General features: G+C 37.7%; 1 protein-coding gene across 2 annotated transcripts in view; it reads right to left on the bottom strand.

Moving 5' to 3' along the window:
* Positions 1-13,068, bottom strand: part of tipin (timeless interacting protein) — a 99,258-nt gene that overhangs the window by 52,219 nt on the left and 33,971 nt on the right. The gene's annotated exons all lie outside the window — the stretch shown is intronic.

Genomic DNA, 13,068 nt, shown 5'->3' on the forward strand with positions numbered 1-13,068 from the left:
CAGGTTTGGAACCAAGTGAAAGTGAGTAATTTTTTTTTTTTTTAAGTGAACTACCCCTATAAGTATCTTTTTATGTTCATTAGAGTTATATGAGTAAGTGATAAAGAATGATTTATAGGGATAGTTCACTTTGAAATACAATTTTGGTATGTTTTAGCTTACCTTAAGGGCATCCAAGATGTAGGTGTCTTTGTTTCTGCAGTAGTTTCAATTTTGATATTTTTAGGTCAAACTGTTCTTGTCTGTCAGTCATCATATATATATATATATGTGTGTATATATAATTAGTGCATCACCATTATGCAGGCGAACATTTTCAATTATTGACATTAATAATATTGATATAAATTGTCTATATTGATATATAAATTATATTGTCTCAATCTATATTCCGTAACTCTATATTGGCCAGCTCTAGTGTGCATCCTAGCAAAAGTGATTGACTGTAATTAGTTAAATGACTGTCAACAATGCTTTTCTTGAGCAATAATTCTTTCCTTTTTCTCATTTGGCAGACGCAGTGATGACCAGCTGTCCATCAGCTACGGAATGTGAAATAAAAAAAGTTATTTCAAATAATTTCAAACAAGCTCCAGGGAGGGCAGGGGGTGGGGGTTATGGATCTAAATAAACAGTTGTTAATTAAATTTTAATATCTTAATTTGTTTTACATATTTTTCAAATGTTTTTATTTGTTCATTTTTATGTTTGAATGTTGTCTATATAATTGTTCAAAATAAATCCCTTTATATTCAATTAGTTTGGATGGATTTTCATTTATGAGAACCTGTTATTTTTGAGTGAAAAGAATCCTTATGCCTCATTTTGTTGTCTATTACATGTATATGTAGTGTAATTGATGACTAGTCTATTCTTGGGCTATGGTTAGACGTCTATTAGATTTTCACTGACAGCCCAAAATAAGCCTTGTTTTAGCCTAGACCCATATTGCCTGTCTATTAGACGTATATATGTAGTCGTTTAATAGTGGTCTAATTGATGACTAGTCTATTCTTGGGCTATGGTTAGACGTCTATTGGACGTATAAATATAGTCGTTCAATAGCTGTCTATTCTTGGACTATGGTTAGACGTCTATTGGACGTATAAATATAGTCGTTCAATAGCTGTCTGATTGTCTATTCTTGGGCTATGGTTAGACGTCTATTAGACGTATATATGTAGTCATTCAATAGCTGTCTATTCTTGGGCTATGTTTAGACGTCTATTAGATTTTCACTGACAGCCCAAAATTAGCCTCGATTTAGCCTAGACGTCTGGGCTGTGTTTAGACGGCTATTAGACGTCTATTAGACGCGAAATTGCTTGCTGGGAAGAGATCTGACACAATATCTGCAGCAGTTAATACATCTATGCTGTAATAAATAAAGAGGTTTTGATTAAGTTAATGATGAAATAAAAAAAAAATAGTCAATAAATTTAGGAACATGATATTGAGACGGAGTCATTAATAAATGAATTAAGAACCTTTCTTCTTGAACATGTTGTCTGCTCTCATCTGACTCTTCCCAGTCACTTTAGATTATTATTGGTGCATAGAGACGTGTGTAACTGCTGTAAAAAGACAAAGATTAACAGGAATTTACATCTATGGACATACAAAAGTAATTAGGCTACTTGAAAAGCAATCATGTGTGTGTTCTTGGATATTTGTTCAGTTTTTTCCTGCTTCCTAGATTTGTCAGAAATATAACAATTATTAAAATAACATTAGAACTGACCATTATAAAGACAGACTACATTTTTTCATTTGTTGTAACAAAGTAACTTAGCAAGGTATGAACATTATGAACTTACTTGGTCCAAAAAAGGCAGAGAGAGATCAGGGGGTCTGAAAAACAACAACTATTAATTTGAGCAACTCCACTCCTAACCTCCAAATAATGTCTTGTTAACTATGCTGCTAATACCGGTTTGATGTGACGCGAATTCGCAACATTCACGCGTCCAGTTCGCGTCAAACCTTTGCTTTTTACACGGGTCAATTTCGCTCTGGACGCGCGAATGGATTCAAAATGTTCAAACGTCCAACTAGACGAGGTAGACGCGAATTTGACGCGCTATTCGCGTTTGGTGTGAACGCACAGTAACAGGGAAACTTGCTACTGAACACTGACTGTTTCTGCTGCTCCCTGATGAAAGATACCTGTTGATGCCTGTTCAGAAAAAAAGAAAAAAAAAGAAAACAGGACTCTGATGGTAACTTGTTTAACAAGCTAGATAAAAGGTAATGCCCTGGCAGTGGCAAATAGCTTTGGTTTAATATTTTATTTGATTACATTAATGTTTAAGTTGAGATTTACAAGAAATATTTTATTGCTATTGTGTAAAGGGAATACTGCTGGTAAAAAGCACATTAGGCTATTTGTTTAAAGTTTTTGCAAACCACATGTTATTGCACTTTTGTGTATATAGCAGTACATTTAGATTTGCTATATACACTACTTTAGAATTCATTATTAAATTTTGCTCGTGACAATGCGATTAATCGTGATTAATCGCAAGAAAATCATGCGATTAATCGTGATTAAAAATTAATCGTTGCCCAGCACTAAAAAAAACAAACAAACACAAGTCACGTGTTAAAATGAGTTACATTTAAACGTTATATTTATGTAAGCTTTACTCTCATAATGTGGACTGTGAGACTTTACGTGCACTTCATTGTCTTCGCTAGAAGAATCCCTGGTACAGTCTTCAAACAACAATGAAAGTAATGAAAATTCACTTTGATTTAAATAGTCTTTTATACATATGTCTTTGTAAGATTTTCATTAAATTAAATATGCTCACCACTGGCTAAAAAGTCTTGAAATGTGCTTATAAACAGTGTTATTCAATGATAAGCCTTCCCGAGTGCCTCTTTGTACAGCTGTAGTTTGAAAGGGCTTTTTGTTCCTGGAATGTTTTTCACCTCTGAAGCATCTGGGTCCAGCAATACATAGCAATACCAGAGCCCGTCTACGGAGAGCCTGGCCACTCCCTTTTAAGTCCTATTGTACCGAATTTTGGTTGTAGTTCCACCAGAGTTCCACTGGGGGCGATCGCCCATGAGTGCGAAATGAATGGGAGTCTATGGGGCAAGACGGCTAAATTTGTCTCTTTCACCCGATTGCCATTGAGAAATCTCAGATTTGATTGTAGGATTTGCAAGTTCAACATGGGTTATGGTCGAAAGTTGAAATGAACAAGTACTTGGTCTGTGTACTTTTTGATCATTTCATTTCCTGTTTGGAATGGAATAACGAGAAATGAAAACCAGCTCGTTTATTCGTTTTTTAGTTTAGCTTAAAAAACGAAAAATGAGATTTTGGCTCGATTTTTCATTTTTCGTTTATGGTTTAAAAGTCGGTTTATGGGTTCGATATTTCATTTGCACACATGGGCGGCGCTTAAACGCCCCTTTCATCTGATTGGTCAAACCGCTCTGCCTTCAGTAAGCTATGAGCTTTTCTTTCTGTCAGGCAGAATAAGAGTCAGTACGAGTGCGGCACTGACAAATGCACTTTAATAAAATAATGTCTGAAACCACAACTCACTGTTAACTACACACAATATTTGAAGCAGAAATATGTTGCTGGTCACGTAATTCGTGCTGCTGCGATTTGCAAGCGACCCCAATAATGTGAACTACAGTATGACAGATTATATTAGCATATTTCCCATTGATAAATACAGTGCAAATAGTTCTGTCTCTTTGGATAAAAGGGAAGTGGAAATAAAAATCAATAATAGGCTGAACTGTACCATGATAATATGTCCGTAACATTTACCACTCTAGTCTTTTATTTACATCAAAAGGCAGGTAGGCGTGTGTGACACAGCCTATGGGCTATAAATAATTTTGAAAATTGAATAGAAATAAAGTTTATATTTTTGAATATAAGCATGTGTAGCCTACTCAGTTTACATTAAAAGAAAGAGACAGAAAAGAGAGAAGCCAGAATCAGTGAATGTAAATTAATACTGACAAAATTACCAGGTTTGGGATTAATTGTTATTATTATGAGAAATTGACTCCGCCTAGAAATGTAATGCTTCACCAAACTCAGCTCAGACCCTCAGACTGGTCTGCTTATATCTTTTCTAACTGGTCAGACTTACTTTCCCAAAAAAATCCATCGACTTGAGTTATCTGAGTAATGAAGGCCGTAATACTTAATGCTGTCCACTAGAGGGGGCGACAGGATAATACGTGTTTTCTACTCTCTTTCCCTGTTTGCATCAGTTTAAATGACAAATAAATGCATGAATTTCATTCATAATAGGCCATATCTGTGTATCCACTCTCTAGTTTATTTTAAGATATTGTTATTCACACTGGTTTTTGCATTTAATGTTTGTCCATCTGGAACTTTTGTTTGTCATGAGCTCTGTAGCCTACTAGAAAAAATGTATGATTCAACAACACAAACTCTGTTTTTACTCGGCAAATTTGTTTTTCTTTCAAGTAAGCTATAGCCTACAAGTTATCCTGCTTTTTGCCATGGCTTTGCCATACTGGCCAGAATAAACAACATTTTCCCCACACGAGAAGTTTAAAAACCCTGCATTTAGTTTTTGTGAAGACGAGCGCATATCTTACAAAGGTTCCAGTTCTGTTTAGATGGAAATATGGCTGCAATCCACTGTTCTGGGATCAGTCACACAGATGATGACCTTGCAGGGGCTTCAGGCCATATGTACAGTGTGACTCCTCAACCACAAACCAACGAATTGAAAGCTGGTGGTCATACTTCAGGAAAACAAAGGTGTAATAGTCCACACAGTCATGATATTTAGGGGGTTTATTTAATATACCTTTTCTTGCAGAATTTTTATTTAGTTTGAAACTAATATTCAATTAAAACACGTTATAAGAAAATAGCCCATTAATTTTATACCCGGCTTCACAGACAAGGCTAGTCCTAGACTAAATTGCATGTTTGAGCTGTTTTAAATGAGAACGTATCTTAAAATATGTCAGTGCAATTGTTTTGTCACAAGATGCACACCAGTAATGTTTTTTTCTGGGACATGTTTATAAATATATATTCGGAGATCGACTACTTTTGACTGACAAAATTCCAGCCACCGGAAAACTGATAAAGTGAGTCGTACAAAACCTTTCTTTTTAGTAAACTCTGTGTCCACAAACCATGCTGGAGTTCATGTGTAGAGCCTCTGGTGATACTTCAGCACAGTTTGATGTTGTGTCGAGCCTTCTTAGTGTTTTAAAAATAGCGATTTTGATGCCATCATAGAAGTGCCCCATTCACTCCCATTCAAAAGGCATTTTGACCTAAAACGAAAATAGTCAATCTTAAAAGTGGCGTTTCCATCCTATTTATGCTTTTACACGAAAGTTTGACTCGGGTAGATTAACAAAAAGAGCCTAGGTTCAATTTTGGCGAGAGTTACCCTTTAATGAATGCAAAGAACACTCACAATCTACGCTCTTCCACACAGGTCGGTATATGACTATATTAAATATTTAACTTATTTACATTTTTGTAATGGAATTGTTAAAAGGACAGTTAACAACTTCAAACTCTCCCATCATTCACTCACCCTAATGTTGTTCCAAAGCCATATGGCTTACTTACATATAACAACATTTTTTGATATTATACACAATGTTAGTCTCACTCTCCGTTTACTTTCATTCAGTGTTCTTCTGTAAAATTAAAGTGAAAGGAGATTGTGGATAACATTCTATTCCACAGAAGAAAGTCATTCAACTTTGGACTGACGAGGTTTAGTAGACAGTTTTATTTTGACTAAAATTTTTCCTAGGTCGCACCGGTGCACCTTACGTCCTCGCACCCGCTGCCTCTCCACGAACTAAGTGTTTGTTCTCCTTTGACGGAACTCACACACTCATGGGAACTCACACTCTTCTCGCACGCTTAATGAGTGATGACGGAGGACAGAATTAAACATTCAAACGTAGCCTGGTTACACTTAAGGTCTGTGATATTAGTCTGATTTTATTTTAGATTTCGGCTTCCAAAGATTATAAAAAATAATATATTGAGGTAAAACCATTAAAAACTATAGCATTCTATCTAGCGCAACTTCTTCCCTTCGCAGCATTACACTGTCATTTCTCCCTAAAACTCAAACCTAACGACAGAATCAGCACGATCGGTGATTGTTGTAAAATGCAGTCTAGCTACTGTTGCTAACTTGCGAGACGTGTTAAATAATTAAAAGAGCTATTAAAAGCACAAAATCTGCGCAAGAGATGTTGTTCGCAAGGCGGCACGCGCTCCGAAACCGAGACAAGCAAATTATAGCCTACTTTGGGTTTAATGTGCGTGTCTAAACGATCAAATGTACACAAAAGTATGTCAAAATGACCGGCTTGGAGATTCACTAAAAACAGTTTATGTCTTAAATGGACGTAGCCTAGTTATGGAAATAGTTGGGAGAATATGGTGCATCAGATCAGTAGCAGATCTGCACTCGGTCTTAAAGGGGCCGCAGTCTAGTAAACATGCGGACGATTGCGCCATTACTGCGAATCAAACAACAAGAGAAAAATCACTACAAAGCTCTTGAAAGAATAACTTCAGCTTTATTAAGCATTAATCTATTTATGAAAAATTATGCAGTGTTATTTTACATTTGATTACTTTATTAGATTTCTTTTTAGACTAATATTTATATATATATATATATATATATATATATATATAAAAACAAAAAGAACCGATAAGAATACAGTTAAAGTACCGGATCGATAAGCAGTATCGGTTAGAGTAGGAATACCGTTAAAACCCTTTACTCCCCGGTCAATGCTCCGACAACAGCCCAGACATGAAGCTACTTCAGCCACCATTCTCCCCAGTCCCTGGTAAGATGCCAAGCCCTGGTCTTTCGTCGGAGATGGCATCCGACTCAGAGACGGAGGTAGAGCCTATACCGCGCCTGAGCTAGAGACTCAAAATAGTTAGTTCGGCAGCTCAGTGAAGCACTTTAAATTTTTATTTTTTGCTTTTTATTTACCTACACCTTATTCTTGTTTAAAATCATTTACATAATATGAATGTATATAGAGCGTGATAAAAAGGTGACCTTGAAATTGTGGCGTTAAAGGTGACGCGAGCCGAGAAAAATTTTCGGTGCACCCAAATTTTGTGCTGGTGCACCTAAATAAAAAAGTTAGGCGCACCAGTGCAACCAAGGCAAAAAGTTAGTCTGCAGCCCTGTTTACTCACCCTCATGTTCCAAACCTGTATGAGTTTCTTTCTTGTGTTGAACACAGAAGATGATATTTTGAAGAATGTTGGTAACACATTTGCTTCGTTTTAAAAGTCAAGACAGTCATCTTTATTTATATAGCGCCTTATTTATGACCAATCTGTATATACTGTATAAATAACAATATGGGTCAAAGACGATATTGTCACAGTGTCTGGTTTGTGTTTCCCCGGGTGTCCACTAGAGGTCTCTCTCCCTTACTGTCACCATTCATTCTGGAACTGCATTTCCCACGATCCTTTGTCTGTTCTCATCACTCATCATTGCACGCAGCTGTTTCTCATTAGTTTCTGTGTATAAATAGCCTGTCTGTTTTAGTCCTTGTCATGGAGTCGTCATATATTGTCACTACACTTCTGGTCTGCGTACGACCTGTTTCTTGTTTTGTTTATTGTGTATTTTGGATTGCTATCATGGATTTTGAACCTTGCCTGGATGACTACGAGATGGATTACACTTCAATAAACAACTATTTTCATACTGCATTTGGATCTACCTACAGGGACACGTGACCCACGGGGCCACTGTGTGTCCCCGTGACAGATATGTCACCATTTTGTGTCTGAATCTGAAGACTAAAATTTCATTTAATATTATGTATCTGTATTATTATTTATTAATATTCATAATCAGTTGTATTATCTTATGAAGTTTAAAATGCACGAGTTAGACTATAGATTGCATGGACACAAGTGTTTAAGGAACATATTTTAGACACAAGGAGGGTAGCTGGGAGGATTATGTATTCTGCTTAAAGGTACGAGTAAAATGCAATGTTCACTTAGCAGAGAGTTCCAGTGATGATGATACTTCAGATGTGTACACTTGGTTTGCTCTTTGCAAGAAAATGAATGTTTCGACTGATGCAAATGTAGCATTTGTATACCACTAATATACACTGAGAAATAGTTTCTTAATGTGGAAAGGGGATTGTATCATGTGTAAGCATTAGCATATACGTTCTATCTTTAAACAATGTTTTTTCCACCTTACAAGGAAGTCGAAAGTCGTTCAGTTGTGTATTTAAGCCATAGACTAAAAAAATATGGACGTAGTGTCCGTGACGTCACCCGTAGGTTTCTGAAGAGCATTTTTGAAGCCTAAAGTGGGCGGATTCGGCCGTCGCCATCTTGGCCTCGCGTCACTCCTTGATAACAGAAAATGGGCAAAGAGGCGGGGCATGAGTAGCCTGGCTACCAGAGTTAACTCAGGGAGGTAATGCTATATGCTACTGACAGTACCAAGTCTGCGACTGCACAGAGCCTCGCGCTAAAGTGACAGTTGATGTAAAGCCAATTAAAAGTTCCTGTTTTTGCCCTTCGAAATATTATAATAGTTAAAAGACATGGCTACAAGTGAGACTGTGTATCGTGATTCTGTACTATTCTGCTAGTTGAAAATGTATTATGCAGTAACTTAATATGAGAGAGTGTGTGTGACAGTGATTTATGTGCATAACAGTTACACGTCAGTACACTTTTTTATAGTCTATGGTCCGTCAGCGCGGCATCGCTCGTCAAGTTCGTAGAGAGCTTATTCAGTCCATTTTAAATTCTGATTTGGCCGCCTCTCAAATGAGTTAAACCATAGATATATTACCTATGAAGTTCAAGTACGTTTAATGCGCTAGAAATCTGCGCTCATTCAAGGATGTGCATTTATTACATGGACGGAGAAAGCAACGACACCTGCAGGATTTCATCTGACGGTACATAAGCATATTAAAATCTATCTGTTCCGTGAGAGCAGAACGAACAAGCCTTTATATCTATAGACGTTTTTAAATCTGAAAACTCAAAAATCAACGAAATTGTCAGACATCCATTAGTGCATGTTCACAGAGGAAAACAACTGAAATACAGCGCTGGTTGTTCTCTCGAACGATACTCGACGACAACGAAGCCGTGGGCGAAGTAATGGGTGTATTAAATTGTATGAAATAATCCCTAGAAAAGCACAAACACTGCAGAGATGGCAAGTTCAGCAGCTAAAATTTGCTGAGGTGAAGTGACGCAGGCACGCAGCTAACAGCAGACAAACGGCTAGCATTGACATCAGTGGGAATCCACCTGTCACTCAAAAGTGGACACACCCTTAATTATGCAGAACTTTAAATATTAATCAACTAAACGGATGAGTTATAAAAAATTCACCCCCCTCACAGTTGTTATGAAGGGCAAAATTAGCTGTATAGACCAAAGCCACATAGAGATCCAGGCTGTAAACATGTTTTTTTTCTGCTGTAAAGTTGGTAATTTTAACATGGGGGAGATACAGATTTGACTCACTTCTGCAGCCAGCCCAAGCGGCCAGTCAATGAATTGCAGTTTAACTCACTTCCGTGTTGGTTTCAAGAGAGAGACGGGGAGGTTGCCGCTTGATTTAAGCTCAATCTTACTGTACTACGGCAGAGAAACACGGAAACGCATAGACCTGGCATGAATATAACATTTTCTCAGAGTTGCTCTCCTGACATATAGACCTTGAGGCTGGGTAATAAGCTGAAGATGGCACATATTCTGTGGAGACATCAGAAGATGAAGGTAAATCTTGCTGCTCAAGTTTTCAGCAGCAGCGTTGCAGATGCCCTTGAATTCTGCAACAAGGAACTTCGCTTGCCTCAGTTTCATGGTTCAGAGGAAACCGTCGAATTTCTGAGAACAATCGACTTAGCTTTTGATGTTCTCAACAGCAGGAACCCTCTGGCAAAGGGTTACGAAGCTCCTTCCAAAGTTGTAATAAACTTCACATGCTGAGTCTGTTGGAGAGAGCTGAAAATGTCCTTCTGCAGCTCAGAGATAGCTCTGGGAGACATCTTCATGCAGGTCCTAGGAAAACGGGTCCCATTGGATTTGTTGCCAGCTCCAGAAGCATTTCCAACATTTTTAAAGAGCTGGTTGAAGCACAGGATGCACCTTGTAAGTATCTCCTCACTTACAAACTCAGTCAGGATCATCTTGAGCTGTTCTTTTCTGCAGTTAGGGCACGCGGAGGCTACAACAACAACAACAACCCTACTGCCCGACAGTTCAAAGCTGCGTACAAACGCCTCCTAGTGAGACATCAAGTGAAAAATGGAACCGGGAACCGTCTCATTAAAGATGGAACCAACATGTTGGCAGTGACAGTCGGTCCAGCTTCTCGTCAATTTGATGTCACACCAGCACTCCCTCTGGATTATGACCACGACTACAGCATCTCACCTTATGTCGATTCAATATCCGAGTTCAAGGACGCCGCTATCCATTACATTGCTGGATATGTGGTGAAAAAGATGAAGGAGAAATTCTTGTGCATGCCCTGTTCTGTTGCACTGAGTTCTGATTCCAGCATGCATGCTTTCATTGCCCTGAAGAACAGGGGAGGCTTACAGAATCCACCAACAAGCATTGTGGAGGTGTGTAAAGCCTCTGAAAGGTGCTTTCAAAGACTACTGAATACTAGTGGAGGAAAGCTTCCTCAAGGAAAAGGAGTGACAGCTGCCATTATAATTCAGGTTCTGAGTGATTGTGCTGACAAGAATATTTTTTCAGAGTTGCACGACCACATGTTTGAGACCAGTGTTGAGGACAATCATGTTCACACCTTGGTTAAGATGGCAGCCTCCATGTACTGCAAGATACACCATCATTTGGCAAGGCGAGAAACTGAAAAAGTATCAGGGGCTCTTGTGAGGAGGAGGATGAACAAATTAATACTTTTCCATCCCCAATAGTATGGTGTTTTTAGTGCACATCTTCCTGTTCAAATAATGTTTACAGCACTTTCTGTGTGTATCGCTCACACTCAGAGCCGGCTCTCCCTATAAGCGAACTAAGCGGCTGCTTAGGGCCCCGCCGCCACTAGCGGGCCCCCTAACTACAGATGGTACTCGCCGGTGCCGCGGTTTAACAGTCAACCGACCGTGTAAAATCGTTGTCTTGGAAATTTGACCGCAAAAATGAAACGAGTCTATCCATCGGGTGCAGAAAAAAGGAAAAAGGAAAAAAAGGAATCCCATTATAGTAGAGCTGCTACTCTAACGAAATCCAAATTTTAAGCAGTTTTTACTGTAGAATTATTTTGAATGAATTTTTGAACTTGACATTTTACACTATGCACAAAGAGCCGCCTATTGCATTTTCTGCACAATTCGCGGTGCTATTTCACGGCAGTCTCGGAGGGTGCGTTAAAGTGGACATTATCCCATCATAGTAGAGGCACAACTCCAACGAAATCCACTTTAAGCAGTTTTTACTGTAGAATTATTTTTGTATGAACTTCATGTAACGTGTAACAATGTTCAATTTTATTATTTTATTATTTTTTTTACTGTAAGTCGTTCCCGCCGCAGTGAATCAGCAGGACATCCGGGGCTGCTCTTCCTCTAAGGGACCGGTAGAAGAAAGGAAGGAGTCCGTGCCATCGAAGTCCACCCCAGCCAAACCAGTGAACCTTGGCCCCTATGGTCTCTCTGGCCCTCTCTTCCCCACGACGAATGTAACTGCTGCCCATGATCCAAATCACTGGACCTGTTAATAGCATACAGCAATCACAATCAAAACATTGTTTTGTCAGTACACATATTTTAACACACACAAGTAACTTGTGTCGGCCATTGATTTCTTTCTATCCAAACAAAACATAAAAAAATTATATGCAGCAGATATACAATAAAACACAAATGAATTGCTCTTATCTGTTCATTGAAATAATAATATGACAGTATAGGTATTACACAAGGGTAATTTATTATTTTATTCTCTCTTACGGTCAATGTGTTGCTTTCAATATTTGACTTTAATCTAAATTACACTATAGCTACATGGCTTACCTTTGTTGTTAGGCATGGTGTAGTGCCACTTCAAAGAAAAATGAAAAGGGCAACCATTAGTTATAGATGTTATGGGTGACATTTGTTATCGTCCATCTATTATCTATGTTATTTAACAGGCCAAAGCAGACGCTTTTGTCCAAAGCGATTTACTGAATAACTTTATTATATGACTGATTCGTCCATTTCTCTTGTGATGTAGATAACAGTTAACGCCATTTTGTGGTCATATTCGGCGACCATTAACGTTATACAACATCATGTGCATCAATTAACCAGAGGTGGGTAGAGTATCCAAAAACTGTACTCAAGTAAAAGTACAAGTACTTATAGAAATATTTACTCAAAAGTAAAAGTAATAATATCTATCTATCTATCTATCTATCTATCTATCTATCTATCTATCTATCTATCTATCACGACTTCAGATGCAAAAGCCTCTGAGTGCCATCTGAAACTTTCTTCTAAAACAAGCATTTTTATCGAGCTTGTATATTTAAGTTCAGTAATTTCACTTTAATGACAATTAATAGGTACTTTTCATTGCCATTTAAGTGAAATAACTGAACATAAACATACAAGCTTGATAAAAATGCTCTTTTAGTAGAAAATTTCAGATGGTACTTAGAGGCTTTTGCATCTGACGTCGTCATATATATAAAATTATATTTTTTTTATTTAAATGACTATTATTATCATAAGTAGATTGGCTATCTTTGCAACAAAAAACAGAAGAGACAAGCATTATTTCTGCCATCTGTAGCCCGAAAATCATTGCCTGTCCTTTGGTTTGTATAATAGTAACTTATACAACTACATTTGGATTATTAGACATGTAGAAATAAAGTGAATCTGCAGAGTGTTGCATTCAAAGGCATGTAATTGACAGAGAAGAAAGAGTTAAAACTCTCCACATGTGCTCGCGCTCATGACTGCTACTGAACATCTGAACACAAAAAAACATTGATGGATCTTCTTCTGTCTGTTCTC

The sequence above is a fragment of the Leuciscus leuciscus genome (genome assembly GCF_965113295.1).
Source record: "Leuciscus leuciscus genome assembly, chromosome: 2".
Classification (NCBI taxonomy): Eukaryota; Metazoa; Chordata; class Actinopteri; order Cypriniformes; family Leuciscidae; genus Leuciscus; species Leuciscus leuciscus.